At 50.5% G+C, this 5329-nt stretch overlaps 1 pseudogene; it reads left to right on the top strand.

Annotated features, from left to right (window-relative positions):
• Positions 1 to 3609: 3609 nt before the first annotated feature.
• LOC125155707 (putative olfactory receptor 10J6) lies at positions 3610 to 4545 on the top strand (annotated as a pseudogene).
• Positions 4546 to 5329: the final 784 nt, after the last annotated feature.

The raw sequence follows: 5329 nt of genomic DNA, 5'->3' as shown, positions 1-5329 counted from the left end.
CCAAGGGACCTAAGCAGGCAATTACCCTTAATCTGCACTCGCCGCCCAAATATCACTGGAAACTAACAAGGTGCGGTAAAACAGGGCTTCGGATGTGGAATATGGTTGGGAAGAATTCCAGGAAAAGTCAGCGTAAGCAGATGACACGGCTGTAGGAAGCGTAGCGGGCCACCACCGGAGAGGATGGACCACGTGGAGGGTGAATCCCAGTTAGCACAGCGCCCCGGCCCCCACACTGTGCAACTCAGGCGGGAGAGGCGGTAGCTCCCCCTAGCGGCGGCGCTTCGCCATTCCCTCACACCCGGCACACCTCTCCCCTAAGCGGATCCTAACACGGAAAGAACGCTGCGCTGTTGTGAGCTCGCACAGGTCTTCGTGCGCACCTGAACATCTGCGTTTCCTTCCACGTTTTAAGAAGGTCTTAAGATAGCCTTTCATGGTCTGTTCAATCCAATCCCGCTGTGCCCCACAGGCAAAAAAAAAAAAGTTACTTCTTTCCCCCAGAAGTCAGCCACCCAGCCTATACCTTTATAATCTATTCAAAGAAAGTAAATTCGTATTTACAGGAAGCAAATTACAACAAATCTGTGGCGGGTTTGGGATGAAAGCGGCACTTTTCAGACCCTAATTTAAATAAAATACCAGGGATTTTTTCTTTCCCCCTCCTGGTTCCATTCAGTTCGGTATTTTCTCCTCTCCCCTACGACAAATGTGGGGCACCGCTTTCCTGGCTCAGTGTCTCCTTAACCACTTGTTGGCACTCGTTACAACAGGCTCATCGAGAAACAGAAAAGGCGGATACGATCTGTGCTTCTCATCCAGGACGTATTGGAGTTCTCTGTTTACTCCCTGTAACCAGGCTTCCAGCCCAAGAAACTAACCAAGAAGCTCTACGGAAACTAACCAAGAATCACCAATGACGTCCTAGCTCAATCTGATGTCCGCTCTCCGGTCTCCTCCCGGACTTCTCCTAACTCTTTAGGAGCCGTACTTTTATGCTCCCAAGTACTTTAAACCAAGGGTCACCGTCCTCGCTGTGAATACTTGGTCAGATGTCCTGTAATCTCACTGCCCCTGCCCCCACATAACCGTTAAGAATATCAGGTAGATATTCTTTCAGGCTTTTTCTTGGAAAAATCATTTACATGCCTTCACATGTGCATCCACAGATTTTAACCCTACTATTGTTCTTTACGTGGTTTTGTTGTTTGGTGCGGTCCCTACATCCATCCACGGTGACGACAGCAGCACCCTCCAAGAGATCTTTCTCCGAGGGAAGAAAGGCTTGAGATCGGCTGCCCAATCTAGTTGCCCCCTGTCACATGGGGTTTTTTGGCCCTGAAACGTAGCTGGCAAGACTCAGGAATCAAATGTTTACTTTTAACTTTTTTTTTATGTTTTTATTTATTTTTGAGAGAGAGACACAGCACGAGCTGGGGAGGGGCAGAGAGAGAGGGAGACACAGACTCCGAAGCGGGCTCCGGGCTCCGAGCCGCCAGCACAGAGCCGGACGCGGGGCTTGAACTCATGAACCGCAAGATCATGACCTGAGCCAAAGTCGGACACTCAGCTGACTGAGCCACCCAGGCACCCCTACTTTTAAATTATAGCTCTACCTCATGCTTTCTTTTTTTTTCTTTAATTTTTTTTTCAACGTTTTTTATTTATTTTTGGGACAGAGAGAGACAGAGCATGAACGGGGGAGGGGCAGAGAGAGAGGGAGACACAGAATCGGAAACAGGCTCCAGGCTCCGAGCCATCAGCCCAGAACCCGACGCGGGGCTCGAACTCACGGACCGTGAGATCGTGACCTGGCTGAAGTCGGACGCTTAACCGACTGCGCCACCCAGGCACCCTGTCTACCTCATGCTTTCTAAAAAGCTGCCTAGAGAGTTGCACAGTCGCTCTGGAATCTACCTTTCTTTCCAGTTGGTCTTTTGAATTGTTTTGTGGCACACCCATTTTTATTATTTTTTTTTTTTCTCAAATGCTTATTTTTTTGAGAGAGAGAGAGAGCGCGTGAGCAGGGAGGGGGGCAGAGAGAGAGAATCCCAAACAAGCTCCACACTGTCAGGGCAGAGCCTGACATGGGGCTTGATCTCACAAACCATCAGATCATGACCTGAGCCAACATGTAAGGGTCGGGTGCTTACCCGACTGAGCCACCCAGGCGCCCCACCCGTTTCTACTTTAAACATTTGCCTCCTTATTTTCCATGATGGAGTCCTTTCCGGAAAGTTTGCAACATTTCCTAGGTTGTGTTTCCTAGATTCCTGCAAAGTTTCCTCACCGTGCCCCAAGTCTCCAGCCTGCTGCTGGCCGCGGTGATCTTGGTCTTTAGGTAAAACGGCTCAAACCATTTGACATACGGTGGCTGTCCCAGAGTCCCTCAGCAAACTCCTAGGAAAGCCCGCGTGTGCTTACAAGGGGGAGAGGCAAGACCAGAGAGGTTGGAACTGCTTCCACTCATTCCCAGCAAGCCTGTCTTCCTCACTCCATCTCCCCTCCCACACTGTGCTGTCAGCCGCCTCTCTCCGTTTCCCGACACCCCTAACGCAAGACTGAACACACAGCAGCTCACACTGAAGGTCCGGGGCTCTGGAGGAACTTTACGTCACGGCACAGTTTAGCAAATTACACTCAAATATTATATTCTTCACCCCGAAATTCCCTCTGCCCTTCCCGCCCCCAAAATCAGTTATTTCTCTTATCCTATTGCTGGTCCTTCACTTTTCCGGTAACTTCCCCTTTTCCCTTTAGTTTACTTGCCCCTAAACCCTCAAGTCCCTGTTAGCACTTTTACGACAAAGCGATCTGCCAACGGTTTGACCGAACACCTCGGGCTGAGCCCAGAAGACCTCATCTTCACACCCGCTAAAGTGCTCCTGAAGATCCTGTCCCTGAGATTAATTCTGCAACCTGTCCCCTGTCCCACGTTCTTCCTCAGTGACAGCTACCCAGCAGTGGCTCCATCTCAGTAAGAGCCTGACTCCCTGACACTCATTTTCTTGTCCCGGCTGCTTATACTTTCCCTGGAAGACACACAGGCAAAGCTGGGGCAGCACGGACCCAGGTCCGTGATCTGATGGGGCCCCTGTGGGCTGTTATTCAAGGAAAAAGCCGGGCACCTGGGTGGCTCAGTCAGCTGAGCGTCCAACTTCGGCTGAGTTCGAGCCCCGCATCAGGCTCGCTGCTGTCAGCGCAGAGCCTGCTTTAGATCTTCTGTCCTCCCCTCTCTCTCTGCCCTTCCCCCCCTCAGGCTCTCTCTCAAAAATAAAACATTAAAGGGGGTGGGGAGGAAAAAGCTGCCCATCCGTGCCCTACAAAAATAGCATGCTCGAGGATACTTTGAAAAGGTCCATGTGGTGGTCTCATCAAATGCTGAGTCCTTGGCCGGAGGCTTAAGGGAAGATCAGACATCATGAACTGAAAAGGAAGGGGGGGATAAACCAGCCATAAGACCTATGCCAGCACCCTGGTTATAGACCAAAAATTAGACCGTGTGCATGTGTATGCGGACCTTACAACCCTTTCTGATCCCTGCTCTGTGCTGACTCCCCCCCCCCCCCCCCACACACACACATGGTTTTCGGACGCTGGAACTGAAGAATGCAGAGAAAGAACGTCACAGAAGTGACCGAGTTCGTTTTCCTGGGATTCTCCAGATTCCAGGAGCATCAGCCCACTCTGTTCGTGGTCTTTCTCATCCTGTACACATTAACCCCAGCTGGCAATGCCATCATCGTGACGGTCGTCTGCATTAGCCGTCACCTCCATAACACCCGTGTACTTCTTCCTGAGCACGCTGGGGAGTTCAGAGGCCACATACACACTGGTCACCAGGCCACGGATGCCGGCTGGTCTCCTAGCCCAGAATCAGCCCATCTCCTCGTCAGGCTGTGCCACCCAGATGGCTGTTCTTTGTTGCCTTAGCCAGCAGCCACTGATTTCTGCTCACGGTCACGGGCTATGACCACCGTGTGGCCATCTGCAACCCTGAGGTACACAGTCATCATGAGCACGAGGGTGTGTGTCCACCTGATGTGCGGAGCCTTCGGCCTTGGCCTGGCCATGGTGGCCGTCCAGGTGACATCCATGTTTACCTTACCCTCCTGTCAGTGCGGTCGGACATATCTTCTGTGACATCCTCCCTGTTCTAAAAACTCTCCCGTAATGACACCACTGTCATTGAGACCAACAATTATGGTGTCAGTTCCTCTGTGATCCTGGTCCCCATGGGCTTGAACTTCATCACCTACGTCCTCCTCGTCTCCACCAGCCTTAAGATCCCCTCCGCCCGGGGACGGAAGAAGGCCTTTGCCACCTGCACCTCCCACCTCACGGTGGTCATCGTCCACTACGGCTGCACCTCCATCATCTACCTCAAGCCCAAGTCAGAGAACTCAATAGAAAAAGACCTTCTCTCAGTGACTTATACCATCATCACTCCTTTGTTGAGCCCTGTTGTTGAACCCTGTTGTTTACAGTCCGCGGACCAAGGAGGTCAGGGATGCTCTACGCAGAGCTGTGAGAAGAAACATTTAATATGTTGACCCTGCCCGTAAGAGACCTCTATCCCTGAGCAACACGTGTCTTCACTGCCTCCAAACTTCCAAGTCTGTCCTGTGCAGTCCTTTCGGGAATGGGATGTGCCCATCTTCCTTCAGCACCCCTACTATAAAATCTTTTGGTTCCATAGATGCCCAAGTTTGGTCCGGGTGTTTTCATCTGGGTATTTGAAAGGTCAGGGAGGATGGGCATTATGTTTAAGAAAGTGTGTCTGCATTTCTAGAGTGGGGCAGGGGACGTCTTAAAAGCATATTAAATGTGGCTCCTTTATGGTTGAAAATAAAAACTTCTAGAACTTTCATAATATAACCTACGGAAAATGAAACTGGGCAAAATCTCAGCAAGGTAAGAACAGTCAATAGTGAAATTGTATCAGAACCTTTGGGAAAGGGGAGACGTGTATTAAAAAAAAAGATTAAGAAATTCGGAAGACACCAGTTTCGTTCTTGAAAGTGTAGCCTCTATTATTTGATTGATACCAATGGCTTTGCTTCCATTCTGTGTGGTCCCCAGAGGGGTCCACGGCTGCGAGATGCTCAACTCTCACATCACGTCTGACCGTGCTCGTCAGTCTCTCCAGTTCTCTCCATGGAGCCAGCTTCCCTCTCGCCATTCTGGAGAAAAAGAAGTTGGTCAAACAGAGCTGTGCTCTGTTGGGAGTAAGAACCATGAAAGTATGCTTTATTTGCACACACACCATGGCACTTCTTGGGTAATACGAGATAAACCACCGGCAGTCAGGAGTAGTTGCTCAATTCAC

Source organism: Prionailurus viverrinus, chromosome F1 (assembly GCF_022837055.1).
Source record: "Prionailurus viverrinus isolate Anna chromosome F1, UM_Priviv_1.0, whole genome shotgun sequence".
Classification (NCBI taxonomy): domain Eukaryota; kingdom Metazoa; phylum Chordata; class Mammalia; order Carnivora; family Felidae; genus Prionailurus; species Prionailurus viverrinus.
The sequence above is the reverse complement of the archived record's forward strand: the minus strand, read 5'-3'. Positions and strand labels throughout refer to the sequence as shown.